Source organism: Panicum virgatum, chromosome 1N, assembly GCF_016808335.1.
Source record: "Panicum virgatum strain AP13 chromosome 1N, P.virgatum_v5, whole genome shotgun sequence".
Taxonomy (NCBI): domain Eukaryota; kingdom Viridiplantae; phylum Streptophyta; class Magnoliopsida; order Poales; family Poaceae; genus Panicum; species Panicum virgatum.
In genome coordinates this window covers 17,715,446-17,731,630 of record NC_053145.1, presented here as the reverse complement: position 1 = coordinate 17,731,630, position 16,185 = coordinate 17,715,446, and the positions used below count along the sequence as shown (strand labels likewise).

At 44.4% G+C, this 16,185-nt stretch overlaps 1 long non-coding RNA gene across 1 annotated transcript; it reads left to right on the top strand.

The window, feature by feature from the left end:
- Window positions 1–13,493: 13,493 nt before the first annotated feature.
- On the top strand, window positions 13,494–15,097 carry LOC120655392. The gene is made up of 2 exons (XR_005667476.1): window positions 13,494–14,693; window positions 14,793–15,097. It is a non-coding gene; the product is annotated as an uncharacterized LOC120655392 (long non-coding RNA).
- Window positions 15,098–16,185: the final 1,088 nt, after the last annotated feature.

The following is a 16,185-nucleotide window of genomic DNA, read 5'->3' as shown; positions in this document are numbered from 1 at the left end:
TCGTATACACTTTTTTCCATCCGAGGTCATTTGAAAATTTTGAAAATTTGAAATTCAAAATTTAAACTATATATTTGGGTGTCAAAACAACGTCAACTGAAAAAATTTGAACTACAAAGTTGTAGATCTAGTTGAGGCCTACAACTTTTGTATAGATCAATTTTTGATTTGAGACAATTTGAATTTTTCAAAAATCGCATGTTCAAATATTAATAAAAGTCACAAAGGTGACGCGCCTTGATGTTGCACGTCACCTATGTCATCACAAATGTGACGCGCTTTGATGTTGCCCATCAAGTTTTACTTATCAAAGTCCGTCACCTATACTAACCTTATAGGTGACGTGCTTTAGTATTGTCCGTCACCTATATCAAACATATAGGTGACGGGCTATAAATGTGGTCCGTCACCTATAACAAAGGTGACGTGCTTTGATATTGCACGTCACCTATGTCATAACAAAGGTGACGGGCAATGTTTTAGAGAGGCCACCAAGAGGTAAAAGGTGACATGCATCATCTTCGCACGTCACCCAGATAACAAAGGTGACGTACAACAACAACATGTCACCTTTGTGCACGTCACTATAGGTCATTTTTTACATAGTGTAACAAAAGACAAGAATTCTTCATTTATACTTCATAAAAGTGTATCACATAATCATAATACAAGTAACTTATTATAATACCAGTAACTTATTATCAGGTAATATAAAATTATTTGATAAAGTCAAAGAAAAATAGAAAATGTGGTTGCAGCAGCATTGGTTCAAGTAATCAATTGGTTGAGAAGTCCCAATAAAAAATAGTGTGTTATCGTTGACTAAAATAGAATGGATATTTGGAAGGAGGCCATTGCAATTCTTCTAGTTTGGAGATACGCCATTGGAATTCATGTAATTAGAAAAATGTCATTATAATTCTCCATCTACCATAGCCAAGCCATTATGTACATCTTCCACGTACATGGGCCCATATGTCAGGCCATCTATTTTCGTATCTTCCTCTATTACCCCTGGGCCCATCCGTCAGCACTTGGACCAGGACCAGGGAACGACTCTGCATCGCGAGCAGCGCCTCCTCGCCTGCGGCCTGCCCACGCCGCCAAGCCCGCCTGCCCGTGGCGCCGCCAGCCACCTGCCCGCTCTACCGCCTACCCGCGCGAGCCCCTAGCCGCACCAGCGCATGCACGTGCCGGCCATGTCCGCCCCACCGCCTGCACACGCCGCGCCAAGTTATCCCGGCGGGGGCGGCGGCACAAGGGCAGGCGACGCATGCTCCCGGCGGCGGCACGGGCTCCCGGCGGCCGTGCAAGGACGGCGGCGCGGGCTGCCGGAGGTGGTGCGGGCTCCCGGCGGCGCGTGCAGCCGGCAGTGACATAGGAGCGGAAGCGCGGCCAGCCGTGCTTCCTCGCACCACCGCCGCCTGGCACCACGGAGTGCCAAGCGGCGCCGCCCACCCCAGGCTGCCCGCACCTGTGAACAGAGGGTGCAAGGGCATAAGCTCAAGATGGATTACTTTGTCGTAGCTGTGTGTGTTGTGTAGCTTTGGAATGTCTAATGAGCAAAATTTGGAAGTGAGTCTGTGCATCTGTGAATCTGTTACCAATTGTGTGTAATGTAGGCTTGAACTTGAATCTGTTATTGGCAGTTGTCAGATGTATTGACTATTTTTATGCTAATTGAATCTGTGAACAATTATGTCACTTGTGAGATGTATCTTTACTTGATTTGAGGACATATATGAACACATGAACTGAATAAAACAGAGCAACATATGCCATATCACAGGAATTAGTTTATAGGTCATACACGAAGTAGTTCATAGGTCATACACAAAGTAGTTCATAGGCCATACATGAAGTAGTTCATATGCCATACGGGTTCACAAATATTTGAAATAAGGGGCGCTTCCGGTTCTGTGCGATTACAAAAGACGTGACTTTGACAAGTTCACCACCATGCCAAGCATAGAGGTCTGGGACAAGTGTCCAAAACCCTTGCACCGACTGCATTGCACTTTCTTTTTGTTAGCATTTTTTTCTAGACCACCCCTTCTCCGTTGCACCTTTGGCCTTCCTGGTGCTCTACCCAATAAAGGTGGATAAACTTTGAAACCAAGATCAACTTCAGGATACTGTGACATGTCTATCATTGCTTCCACTCTTCCTGCATAGGCAGCTCTGAATCGTGCAACTGAGTAGTACTCATGCACAAAGTCGTCTATCTTCATACCTCTGTTAGAACATATCCATGTTAATGCATGCTTGCATGGCTTGCCAGTTATCTTCCATTCTCTGCATTAACAGCTCTTATTTTTCAGATCCACTGTATGACTTTTCTGGTTATTGTAGTCATTAAGCAGTGTCACCTCTACAAAGTGCTCATCACTTGTTGCAACCTTGATAACCTTTAGATTGTTGGTTATAAGATTCAGTTCCTTCTTTACAGCTGGTAGGACCCCATCGTCCCATTCATTTGCAAATCTTCTTTCTAATGTACCTTTTTTCCATTATCAGCCCCCTTAACCTGTCAAATAGCTCATGTAGAAGAAGTCCTTTCAAGTGCTTGATTTGAGAATTCAAACTCTCAGACACATTATTAGTTAACTAGTCACATTTGCTAACCTCTGAGAATCCACATCTATACCATATCCTGCCATGATTCTGTTCAAGGTACTCAATGGCCTCAGGAGCAAAGTCAAAATTTTCTTCATATGCCACTTGAACATGCCCTCTGTGTAGTTCCTTGCAGCAGGGTAGAGATGTTCTGTGAAAACATCCCCAGAGTAATGTTTCATGAAGTTGCTATACATGTGTTTCATGCACTCCCTATTCTCTGCATGTGGGAAAACAACGTCTATAGCTTTCTCCAACCCTTTACAAGCATCTGAACATAAGACAAGTCCTGGTGGGTCTCCTATGACTATATGCAAATTCTCAAGGAACCACGTCCAGTTGTCCTCATTCTCTGTGTCTAAAACACCATATGCAATATGGTACAACCACTTATGCCCATCAACACCTGTTGCTGCAGCCAACTGTCTTGTGTATTTACCATGCAGGAAAGAAGCATCCACTCCTATAAAGGGTCTACAACCAGCTAAGAATCCATCAACATATGGCTTCAAAGCAACAAAAATTCTCTTGAACCTTGTCCTTCCCCCAATTTTCTCTACCTCAATTTGTACGCGACTTCTAGGTGAACTTAGTTCTAATTGAGCAGCCCAATTGAAAAGAAGTTGAAAGCTTTCCTCATACGTACCATGAATTTGATCTAAGGCTAACTTGAGTCCAGACCAAGCTTTTGAGTACTTCAACTGTATACCATACTCACCCTCCAGTTTATCTTTTGCCTCCTTTGCTCCCTTCTTTGGGTTCTTCTTGACCCAATCTCCAAGACTATTAGCACACCATCCCTGACTAGCCATTTTGCCTTCTCTAAGCTTGGTGGTAGCACAATTGTGCGCTGTAGGAAGCACTTTGATCTGCACAAAGACATAGATCTACATGTTATGCATTAGAAAAGATGTGAAGTCAAAAATCTGAAATTGACATAGAAAATTTAGAGATTTACCTATACTATTTTCTTATAAAAAATGGTGGAAGCATGTATTCTCCAAGGGCAGCCCTCTGCGACACACTTTGCTATGAATCTTAACTTGTCTGTTCTCACACTAGCAGCAAACTCAAACCCAGTCTTCACTGCAAAGTGTCTTATGGCTTTCCTGAATGCAACTATATTAGGAAAGAGCTCCCCTTCACTATTTGTGGGTTCTTTGGATCATGCAGTACCTGTACCTCCAAAGGGTCACCATCATCCACCTCTGCCTCAACATGAACAATTTTAGAATTTGGCTCAGAATTTGAGTCACAGTTAGCATTGTCAAATTGAGTGACAGCTGGCAATGTACCATACATGCCCTCATCATCAACTCCCACATACCCTTCAGCATTATCAAATATGTCAGGCTTCCTATCGGGCTCTATCTCATCAGCTTCCTGTGCTTCCTTATGAGAAGCACTAGTAGGTTCCTTAGGTATGTTAGTAGTGGCTTCACCTTCCTCTATTTCAGCCTGCATCTGCGGCTCAACAGCTGCCGGCTCAGGAAGGATCGTGCACAAAGGCTCCAGACCATCAAAATCAGATTGCAAACATTTTTCCCTATCAAATACTCATACTACAACCAGGCAGCACATCTCCACCTTATACATTTCAAATAAATCAATCATTTGTATCTCATCAACTAATATGGCATCCTCTTTCAATCTTTTGTTGTAGAAACAAACTATGAGTGTCTGGTTAGTGCAAAGATTCAATTCAGATGCTGGAGATTTCAATAGTAAGTCCAATGTCATGAATCCATACTCTATGTTCCACTTAAACACACGCCCTTTGGTGTATGATTTCCTACTAGCCGAGTTTCTGCTACTGAAAGCTTTGACTTTAACCTCTAGCTCAAACATCTCTTCCCTACGAGGCAACTCAACACTAATCAGCAACACTAGATGACCACAAAATGACAGATTGGGAAAAGTTTCTACCTTCCAATGCCGTGTGCCATTAGCGCCGCACCAGTGCGACAACCAGCTGCGCAGGAGGCCGATGAAGCCATCACGACGCCTCCATCCCCTCCAGTGCCGGGGGCGGCCTTGGCGCCGGGGGGTCGGGCGGCGAGTGGTCGTCCTCTGGGATGCTGACTGGTCTAGGCGCGGGTCGGAATGGGATGCGCGCAGAAAAGGGCAAGCCTGAGCGCGGGAAGACGACGGGGCGGGAAGGCGGCTGCGTAGGAAGGCGGCGGCGGAGCTGGGGCACCGGCTATCATTTGAACTTTGCCACGAGGAGCACCAACTGAAGGAGCCGAACCCCTAAAAGTAGCAACTGAGGTGGATCCAGCCGAAGAAGAACCTGAACGTTGGCACTTGATGATACGATATGGATTTCTCTTGCAAACTATGCTAACATGCTCCTCCATGCCACAAGTGTTACATGTACCCAAAAAACCACACTATGAGGCATGGTGTGGCTTCCCATACTTGAAACAAATTAGACCTTGTCCTGGAACAGGACGCATAAATGAGGAGTTCCCACCGTGTTGCCCCGAAAAAGACTGAGTCCCTGATTGCTTAGACTTGGAAGGATGCTGAGACGGCTGGTTTCCCTTAGGCTCCGTTTGGATGTTGACATTAGAAGGCTTGATATTGAATTGGGTTCAATACCAAATCAGACTGGCTTTGGAAATGAGCCACAATACCAAATCTATTGTTTGGATGTAGATGAAATTAGTAGATAGAATTCAACAAAGTGGTAGATTCCAATTCCTATTTGGATGTACATACAATCAAATTGAGAACTGACCCATCTTCTCCAATGCGCCCGGCTCCCATCGCTGCTCCGCCCCACTACGCCCAGCATCCATGGCCGCTCCATCTTGTGCGCAGCCTATCAGCAGCAGCGGTAGGCGTTCTCGAGCCATCAAAAGTGTCCAAGCCCATAGACATCCACCAAGTAAATGTCATTACCTGAACCGGGGCATTTGCACCACCGCCGATGGGGGCTACAACTGCAACTGAGTGTTCCTCCGCCCCTTCAACCTCTCCATTGCCTTGGTTCACTTCTTCATTGTTAACCTGCTGGTTAACATCGCCTCTACTATGACCACGACCTCTCCCACGCGCAACATTGTGTGCACTCCTTCGCGACGGCATAATTCCAATAATTTGGAAAAACAATGAGGGTACAAATTAACAACGTGCTAACATAGCTGGAATAAGCACATAAAGGAGAATAGACAGCGGAAAACGAGATGCAGAATATGCTTATGCAACCCATCCTATTGTGCATAAGTGTGTCAAATTTTAATTGTAGGACTGATCAAGTTTCACAAATGTTTAGCCTTAAACAATCTAACAACCAAATATAACCTGGCTCTGATACCAACTATAACATCCCAGATTTATTCCAAACCCGGAGGCTATCAAAAACGTAATAAAAACATAAGTATAATGATTAAACAGAAATTCGACAGAGTCTCCCCTGTAAATAGGTCATACTGGACAAGCGGTTTATATGAAGCATTATCGAAATAGGATATGAATGATGAATAAGCATCACAACCCATCCCATCACCAAAAGAAATAAGTTGACCCGACCAACCAAGTTCATCTCAACCATAGAGAGAATAAGGCAGCCAAGTTTAACCATTTATACTCTAGGAATTGACAATATCAACTAAACATGTGTAAAAGTGTGTATAATCTCTTGCAGAAAGTGCTACTCCCACTTCCCATGCATTCCGCAATCATTTGGTACCTAAAAACCAATTAAACACAAGGGTGAGTAAGAATACTCAGCAAGCACAACTAGAACTGGAAAGAACATAGCAACAACGATCCATGAAACTTGAATGAATGAACACCAGGGAAATAGTAGTTTTCGTCTGAAACGGACACAACTTGAAACATCCTTAGCATTTACCGGTAAAGCCGAGCAAGTGGGGCCAGCACTTACTCACAGGAACATGAATAAAAGAACCAAATTGCACATCCGGATACACCGGAACATGAATGAAATTTAAAAGAATATCTTGAAACTGGAATCAGGGAATAGAAAACATGAACAGATCATGGTTTTGAATATCATAAACACATGATAAGGCAATCGGATAACATAGGAAAAGAAATGGCAAGCAACTTGCCAACAAACAAGTTCGTCGTGCACTTGCCTTAACCTTGTTGAGAACCCGGTGCCACACGCTTGCCGCTAGAATTTATCGAACCAGTCCGGAGAAGATCTTGATTTTAGGAAGAGACTGCAATTTGCTAGACCTTGGGTTCACCCTTTTCTTCCTCTTTCCTTTCCGCACTTGCCTTTCCCCTGTCCTGCTCCCTATCGTCCAATTAGCGAGCAATTGTATGGAGCCAACAAGTGCAGATCATGAATAGCAAATAGGGCAAGGAAAGCACAGCTAGGAGAAATAGGATGGGAAGGCTGCGTCGCACTGGAACAAGAGGCGGCGATGGAATAGGGGTCGGGCACAAGAAGATGTCGAGAGGCAGCAGGAAACAGAAACCTAATGCATATCCAATGGCCTAGATTTATCGGCTCGCCACCAATTCACTTGTTATCCAAACTTGGCATGTGAGCAGTAAAACAGATTCGTTTCAACGAGCTCTAAGCAGCCACGGTCTCCGATCGTTCATACGACCAACAATTCAAAAAAGTCAACTTTTAGTCAACTCTCTAATCTTTCTCGACTTGAAAAAATAAGTAAAATATTATATGAATAATTGGGATATTACATTCTCCCCACCTTCAACAGAATTCGCCCTCAAATTCTTTCTAGTAGAAGTACACGAAAGATAACTAAAGAAAATATGTAATTACTCATCAGATTGAAATAACTCCGGATACTCCTCACACATCTGTAACTCAAGCTCCCAGGTTGGCTCACGCTCAGTTTGGTTAGTCCATAGCACCTTCGCATACTTGAATGCCTTGCGTCTAAGGACACTCTCTGATGTTTCCAGAGTCCTAATCGGACGAGACTCAAATGACAAATCCTGCTCAATTGTAACTGGCTCCACAGTAATATGATGTTCTGGGTCTCTTAGATATTTCCTCAACATCGAGACATGGAATACATCGTGAACCTCTCTCATAAACTCAGGCAACTCCAATCGATAAGCCAATTTGCCCACACGCTCTTTGATCACGAAAGGGCCAATAAACCTTGGACTAAGCTTCCCCTTAGTACCGAAACTCACAACACCCTTGGTAGGTGACACCCTAAGAAGTACCTCATCGCCTTCTCCAAATTCCAGGTCTCATCTTCTCACATCAGCATAACTCTTTTGCCTACTTTGAGCTACTAACATGTGTTCTCAAATTTCAGCAACCCGCTCAGTGGTCTGTTGAACCCAATTCGGCCCCAAAATAGCCTTCTCACCCACTGCATCCTAACAAAGTGGTGATCTGCGTTTTCTCCCATAGAGAGCCTCATATGGAGCACAACGAATACTAGAATGGTAGCTGTTATTACAGGAAAGTTCCACAAAAGTGGTAAATGATCCTCCCAACTCCCTTCCCAAGATAGTATGCATGATCTAAGCATATCTTCCAAGGTTTGAATTGTCCGCTCAGACTGTCCATCTGTTTAAGGGTGAAAAGCAGTGCTCATCCTCAAAGTAGTGCCCAATGCTTTGTGCAAGCTATCCCACAACTTAGATACAAATTTGGCACCCCTGTCTGAAATAATGGTGTGATGTACACCATGTAATCGCACGACCTCCCACACGTAGATAGGTACCAAATCACTGGCTGTACTTATGGACCGAATAGGAATAAAATGAGCCACCTTACTCAGTCGATCAATAGCAACCCATATAGTGTCTCGTCCCCTTGGAGAACGTGGCAGACCAACAACAAAATCCATAGCAATATCATCCCAAGGCCACATAGGAACCTCTAAGGACTACAATTTTCCTGCGGGACTCTTATGCTTAGCATTCACCCGCTGGCAAATACCACATGAAGCCACATACTTGACCACATCAATCTTCATCCTCTTCCACCAATAAGTTTTCTTCTTATCCTGATACATTTTATTCTCACTAGGGTGAACGGTGTATCGACTACGATGTACCTCTTTGAGAATATCTTCTTTGACTTGACACCTTTGTGGCACACATAGCCGACCACGAAATCGAATAGCGCCGGAGGCGCCCAAGGTGAAGTCCCCAACCTTCCCCTCATGAATACGTTTCCTCGCAGCTAGTAATAATCGGTCCTAGTGTTGTGCCTCCAACACACGCTCTGGTATGGCTGATGATAGAACTAGTTGTGTTTTGACTTCCGCCACTCCAGCGTAGCAGTATGAGATACCCATCCTCTCAAAATCAGCTATTAATACATTCATGGTTGGAGGGGAAGCCTTACAACTCAAGGCATCAGCCACCACATTTGCTTTGCCTGACATGTACTAAATATTCATATCATAATCTTTGATCAACTCCAACCACCTCCTTTGCCTCAAATTTAGATCATTCTGAGTGAAAATGTATTTCAAACACTTATGATCAGTGAAAATGTCACATGACTCACCATACAAATAGTGCCTCCAAATATTAAGTGCAAAAACAACCGCAGCAAGCTCTAAATCATGAGTGGGGTAGTTCTGCTCATGTGTTTTCAATTGCCTTGATGCATAGGCAATTATCTTTCCATCTTGCATAAGGACACAACCAAGTCCTACACGAGAAGCATCTGAATAAACAGTGAAACGTTTGCCGGGCTCAGGGAGGATAAGAATAGGAGCAATCACTAACTTTTCCTTCAACATTTGAAAGCAGTGTTCACACTCTTGAGTCCACACGAACTTGACGTTCTTCTGAGTAGGTTTTGTCATGGCTTAGCAATGATAGAGAAATCCTTTACAAAGCGCCGGTAATAACCTACGATACCCAAGAAACTCCTGACTTCCTTGACGTTCGTTCGTCTTTCCAATTCCACTATAGTGGAAACTTTGCCCAGATCAATAGAGATGCCAGGTTTATTAATCACATGGCCAAGAAAACTGAATTCTGAAAGCCAGAACTCACACTTCTTGAATTTAGCATAGAAATTATGACTCCTTAGAGTCTCCAGAACTCTCCTCAAATGGCTCTCATGCTCTGCTTCAGTTTTGGAGAAGATAAATATATCATCAATAAACACCACAACAAATTCCTCCAATCCCTGAAGCATATTATTCATCGCTTCCATGAAGTATGGAGGCACATTAGTGAGTCCAAAGGACATAACTCTGAACTCGTAATGGCCATACATGGTGGAAAAGGCTGCCTTCTCAATATCCTCCTCTCGAACAGGGATCTGATTATACCTAGACTGAAGATCAATCTTGGAGAATACTCTAGCCCCCTTCAATCGTTCAAACAACACCTCAATATGGGGCAATGGGTACTTGTTCTTGATTGTCACAGCATTCAAGCCACGATAGTCAATACACATACGCCAACTACCATCCTTCTTCTTAGTAAATAGTACAGGGGCCCTCCACGATGGCACGCTTCGCCGAATCAATTTCTTCAACAGCAAATCATTCAATTGCTTCCTCGACTCCTCTTGAAAAGGTCGAGACAAATGATATGGGGCAACGGCTACAGGATGAGTGCCAGGTATAAGGTCAATACGGAACTCCACTTCACGCTTGGGTGGCATTCCTGGTAGCTCATATGGGAAGACATCAAGATAGTCTCACACTACCAGAATTTTCTCGATAATCAAAGGCTTGGTAGGCATTTCAACTAGACTCCAAACGAAACCTATCTTCATAGGGCAATGGCCAGGAAAAAGACTCGCCATCACCAGTATGGAAAGACTAGGTAGATTAGCTTGAAAAGTTACGGTCTGTCCCGATGGAGCCTCAAGTGTAACAGTCTTCCAAAAACAAGAAATAACAGCTCGATAGCGATGTAGCCCATCCATGCCCAAAATAACATCAAAAACCGGTAAGGGAATCACCATTAAATTAGCCACAAAGTCATCTCCACCTATAGAAATAGTGCAACCCGAGCACACCACCGAACTAGATATCAAGCCCCTAGGAGAACAGACATGAACTGACTCAGAAATCTGTTGACTACAAATATTGGCCCTTCTCGCAAAATCAAGTGAAATAAATGAAAAGATAGCACCCGAATCAAATAAGACATGAGCATCATGTGAATCAACATCAATAGTACCTGAAACCACATTTGGACGACTGAGAGTAGAAGCTGTAGGCATGGTGTAAACTCTAGTAGGTGCAGTCGAACTAGAACCCCCCGCCACATACTAAGGAAGCTAAGCTATAGGAGCAAGAGGAGCAAGTAACTATAAGGGACCACGTGGTGTAGGAAGGTGAGGTGGAGGCCAATAATAACCCGGTGGAGGGTAGTAGTACAGAGGACACGAAGGATACGGAGCTGGGGGGCCGGCCATCATCTGAACTGTGCCACGAGGAGCACCAACTGAAGGAGCCGAACCCCTAGAACTAGCAACTGAGGTGGATCCAGCCGAAGAAGAACCTGAACGTTGCTACTTGATGATACAATATGGATTTCTCTTGCAAACCATGCTAACATGCTCCTCCATGCCACAAGTGTTACATGTACCCAAAAAACCACACTATGAGGCACGGTGTGGCTTCCCATACTTGAAACAAATCAGACCTTGTCCTAGAACAGGACGCATAAATGAGGAGTTCCCACCGTGTTGCCCCAAAAAAGACTGAGTCCCTGATTGCTTAGACTTGGAAGGATGCTGAGACGGCTGATTTCCCTTAGGATCCGTTTGGATGTTGACATTAGAAGGCTTGCTCTTGAATTGGGTTCAATACCAAATCAGACAGACTTTGGAAATGAGCCACAATACCAAATCCATTGTTTGGATGTAGATGAAATTAATAGATAGAATTCAACAAAGTGGTAGATTCCAATTCCTATTTGGAAGAGAAAGAATAAGGCAGCCAAGTTGACCCGACCAATCAAGTTCGTCTCAACCATAGAAAGAATAAGGCAGCCAAGTTTTTACCATTTATACTCTAGGAATTGACAATATCAACTAAACATGTGTAAAAGTGTGTGTAATCTCTTGCAGAAAGTGCTAATCCCACTTCCCATGCATGCCGCAATCATTTGGTACCTAAAAAACAATTAAACACAAGAGTGAGTAAGAATACTCAGCAAGCACAACTAGAACTGGAAAGAACATAGCAACAACGATCCATGAAACTTGAATGAATGAACATCAGTGAAATAGTAGTTTCCATCTGAAACGGACACAACTTGAAACATCCTTAGCATTTACAGGTAAAGCTGAGCAAGTGGGGCCAGCACTTACTCACAGGAACAAGAATAAAAGAACCAAATTGCACATCTGGATACACCGGAACATGAATGTAATTTAAAAGAATATCTTGAAATTGGAATCAGGGAACAGGAAACATGAACAGATTATGGTTTTGAATATCATAAACACATGATAAGGCAATCGGATTACATAGGAAAAGAAATGGCAAGCAACTTGCCAATAAACAAGTTCGTCGTGCACTTGCCTTAACCTTGTTGAGAACCAGGCGCCACACGCTCGCCGCTAGAATTTATCGAACCAGTCCGGAGAAGATCTTGATTTTAGGAAGAGACTGCAATTTGCTAGACCCGGGGTTCACCCTTTTCTCTCCTCTTTCCTTTCTCCGCACCTTGCCTTTCCCCTGTCCTGCTCCCTATCGTCCAATCAGCGAGCAATTGTATGGAGCCAACAAGTGCAGATCACGAACAGCAAATAGGGCAAGGAAGGCACGGCAAGGAGAAATAGGATGGGAAGGCTGCGTCGCGCTGGAACAAGAGGCGGCGATGGAATAGGGGTCGGGCACAAGAAGATGTCGGGAGGCAGCAGGAAACAGAAACCTAATGCATATCCAATGACCTAGATTTATCGACTCGCCACCAATTCACCTATTATCCAAACTTGGCATGTGAGTAGTAAAACAGATTCGTTTCAACGAGCTTTATGCAGCCACGGTCTCCAATCGTTCATACGACCAACGATTCAAAAAGTCAACTTTTAATCAACTCTCTAATCTTTCTCGACTTGAAATAATAAGTAAAATATTATATGAATAATTGAGATATTACAGATATGAAAATACATGGACCGGCAGGTGGGGCCATATACGTGGGAGATGTACATAATGGCTTGGCTGTGGTAGATGGAGAATTGTAATGGCGTTTTTCCAATTATATGAATTCCAATGGCGTATCTCCAAATTGTGAGAATTGTAATGGCCTCCTCCCAATTCTCCCAAAATAGAAATATGCCTTTTGGATTTACAGGTTGTGCAAGGGATAAGCACATCACCCATTCACCCTCATCGTTCAAGCAGAAAAACAACACACTAGCATATAAGAATGAATGTTGGCTAAATGTTTGAATGAAATGTTATCTACTAGCTAGCAGGTAAATTATTTATGTCCACTGTAATCAATAGGACGGAATTTACGAAACGCGCTGATTTAAATTTGTGAGACATGCTGAATTCCAAACCCTAGGTAAGATAGAAAAGAAAAGGAAAGAAGGAGAAACTCGCCATGAGGAGCTACTAGAGATCCACGACCAGGAGGATGGCATCCACGGTGGGGAGAATGTGGTGCTCTGCCCGAGAGGAGAGAATGGTGGCAGCGAGGGGTGGGATCTAGCTTCCTGACTGCGCATGGTGGCGGTAGCAGCAGCACTAAATCCGAATTCTTTTATTGTGCACAATACTACTCTATACTACTATCTGAAAAGGACTCGTATGTAAATATCGTACGATTCAGATTTATTCTATACTACTGAAAGTTGATTAGTGATATGAGGTAGTATAGGTAGTATAAGATTAATATGGGAAAAATTATTATCTTTATTTATTTTTATTTAATCATCATTCTCTTTCATAATTTAATTTTTATCCCCTGTTCTTAGCATTTATTTCTTCTCCCCTTCTCCTCTCACACGAGCAAGCATCGCCGCCGCCGGTCGCCGCCGGGAAGTCGTCCGGCGCACTCCCCGCCGGGGATCCGGATCGGGCCACCTCTTGGCGCTAGAAACCATGGGCGGCAGCGGCCCTGTGACCCGTGGTTTCCGGCGGGGATGAAGACGAGCGGCTCGCGGATCCATGTCTTCCAACGGGATGGCGGCCAGTACTCGTGGGGTAGGCGATGTCCGGATCAGCCCCTCCCTGCACCCCATCCCCATCGCCGGCCCCTTCCCGGCAGCGGCCACGCCAACGGCCGGCCTCCCCGGCACGCGGCCTGCAAAGACCCTCTGCTCCCCTGCGGTGGTCTGATGGCTTTGTCGCCGCTGCTTCCCTGCGTGCTGGTTGTGAGACGGGATCAGGGGCCGATTGCCTCCGTCACCGCCCCTTCCGGCCAAGGTGAGGATTTTTGTCATCCTTTTTTTTTCCTGTACGTGTTGTGCTTAGAATTCACCTAGGGTTACTTACTATTTTTCACTTGACATTGAGCTTGTGATTTGCGTTTAGGAGTACATTATTGGATTACTGATGTAATTCTCGTGTGAAATGGAGTACTGCTCTTCTGCTCAAATTAATTAAAACAAAATGTGTATAGTTTTAACAGCAAAACTCAGCTTTGCCAATGGATGAGGCACTGCTGACCCTCATTTAAGGGAAAACTCAGCTTTGCAATCAGCTAAAGAGGTATTTCCTGTCAGATATATAATGCAGAGCTCACAGAAAGACGTAAATTTATTGAACTCCTTTTGCTGGAAATTATGATTAATTTTGTTCTTATGTAGAATGTCTTTAATTTGCATCTGAATTTCTTGTGCCACACACACGCAACTGCTCTGACACGGATGAGTGCTAGCACACAAACACTGTGTTTGCTAGGTGATTGAGGACGCATTTGCACAAAAACCGTTGGATGAGACACTGCAATTGTGGTGATTAGCAAGCAAGTTACTGCTCCATGTAACCATCTCATACAAGATCGTTATACAATTGTGGTGATCAGCAAGCAAGTTACTGCTTCTTTCCACTCTTGCTAATTTTGAATTTTCTTACACCATTTTATTTGATTGTCGGTTCTGCTGCATTTCAGATGGCACTCTGTCAATAGCTCCAAACTAATTCAGAAAAGCATCTATGATCTCTCAAGTCTGTACATTTGACCACATCGATGTGTGTTGGCGTTAGATATCGTGTTGCTTTCAAATACAAAAACAACTAATTTATTTCTGTTGATCAACTTGGCAGAGTGGTGTGTCTGTCCAGCCGTTACCAATGGTTGCCGTAGCTGGCTTGTGGTGCTCTACCTCACGTATGTCAGTGCCCATGTGAAGATTCAAGCTGCAAATGGTTGTGTATAGTTAGGATAATATCCTGTCAATGGACCCAGTTTTCCTATTTCTTAGCAATATATATTTGTTACAAGGGATGTGTTATCAAAATTTTAGCATCTTGTTTCCAGTTTTGTTTGTACATTGCCGTCGAAACTGGGTACCAATGAACACAAAACTGAAACGCTTTAACCAACAGCACAAGAACTCAAGAAGGTTCAATACTTTCAGGTCTAAACCTGTTTGGTTAGCGCCTTAAACCAATCAGGTTTTGCTGATTCGTGTACTCTTGAGTGACCGAAGGCAAGTCAGAAATCAACAGCTACATTTCATCCGAACACATCTAAACATTCTTTCCATCTCAAATCTGCAAAGGAGTTCTTGCACTTTTTCAGAACTGGACTGCCATGAACTGCTACGAACTTTTGTGCCAAAGGTGTATGAAAGCCAACTAGAACTACGGTTCAGAGCTGAAAATTTAGGAGACGCATTGGTACCAGCGTACAGATCTCCCCAAAACTTTTACGCACACTAGTCCACGACTGTGTATTAGCTGCAGATTCGACTGCAGACCTGCAGTTGTACGCCTGTATTCCGAGTTCAATACCTTGATGGAGACTCAATTGACACGTGGAGGATAGATGACGACGGCCGGCACAGGGAGGACATGCAGTGAGCTGGTGACATACGAACATCAGAAAGGGAACATGACAGAACGCCAAGGCAGGGACGACGTTCGGCGGCGGCCGACATGGGGAGGATGCGCAAGAACGAGGGGCTGGTGTCGCCCACAGGCCACAATCCCGCACGCGGCAAAGGGCCGACGGCATCTGTCCACAAGCGGGGACCCGATCTTTCGGCCGGCGGCGATGAGGATGACCGGAGCAGGCAGGAGCTTGGGAGGAGGCGGCCGCCGGTCAGAGGTGCCGCCACGAACGGCGCAAGATTAGGGCCGGTAGGCTGGAAGGGAGGAGGCAAGCGGAGCTGGCAATTTGACGAGGATGGGGGCGGCTGCCTGGAAGGGAGGATGTGTTCGGCGCTAGTCAGATGCACGAGTGGCAGCGCGGCCTATAAGGGGGACGGGGCTAGGGCTGGATATCAAGCCAGCTCGGCTCGTTAGTGGCTCGACTTATTATGGCTCGACTCGTTATAGCACGTTATACAAACGAGTCAGAAAGCTAGCTCGGCTCGGCTCGTTAGTGGCTCGAGCTAGCTCGTTTGGCTCGCGAGTCAGAGTATAAAAATATTTACATAGAGATAATAACCGTAAATCTGTAAAAAAACACATCACATGCATATTTAAAACGAAA